The sequence below is a fragment of the Limulus polyphemus genome, unplaced genomic scaffold (assembly GCF_000517525.1).
Source record: "Limulus polyphemus unplaced genomic scaffold, Limulus_polyphemus-2.1.2 Scaffold956, whole genome shotgun sequence".
NCBI classification, from domain to species: Eukaryota; Metazoa; Arthropoda; class Merostomata; order Xiphosura; family Limulidae; genus Limulus; species Limulus polyphemus.
In genome coordinates, this window is record NW_013666566.1 from 46,980 (window position 1) to 47,825 (window position 846).

Here is an 846-nt window from a genome sequence, read left to right on the forward strand (position 1 = left end):
CTTGTTTGTTGACAGTGGCGATCAATTTATTAACGTCTATATATATACACACACCATACGGTTCATTTATGTGTCTAAACATACGGTAATGTATTTTCAATATTTCTCTTGATTTTCTTTTATTACACATTTATAACAATTCACATAAGGTTTAATGAACCTATTTTTTGTCGTCAGAAGAATAAAAATGTTAAACATCTACTGTCCAAGTATGTGTATCAATATCTAATATTGACATACATACGGTCTTTGGCAAAATGTTTGCATATTTTATAACAAATAAGATCATTATTATTAGAATGGAATACAAATATACTTAACACTGTCAAAATGAGAAATGCAAGTTATATTAAGCATCTACATACATAATTTGTATAATGAGATAGGCTCTATAGACACCATAAACGAGTTATTAGAACTGCAAACAAAACTATCAGACAGCTGTAGAAAGATGTGTAATTCAGCGTTTCACCTATCCCCAAAAAACCATACCAAAACATATATAGTGACAAAATATAACATCAAATTATTATAAAAAACGTCTGTAACCATACATCAATTCATATTAAACATTCTGTATTTGGTTGGTCCTCCTCGTACTCCAAAAGCATCCGCTGTCGATGAGATTATTGATGTAATCCACCGTGATTTTATCCCAGTTTGTCACTAAAAGGCGTTGAAACTCATCTACACTAGCTGGTTTCGGGTCGTGATTAGCAATATTCCCACCCAGTTCTGCCCAACAGTTCTCAATGTGATTACAATCTACACTGAGTGGTCACAGGTAAATAGACACCTAATTTTTCGTCATTTAACGGATTTATGCTAACTAATTTGTGCTCACAG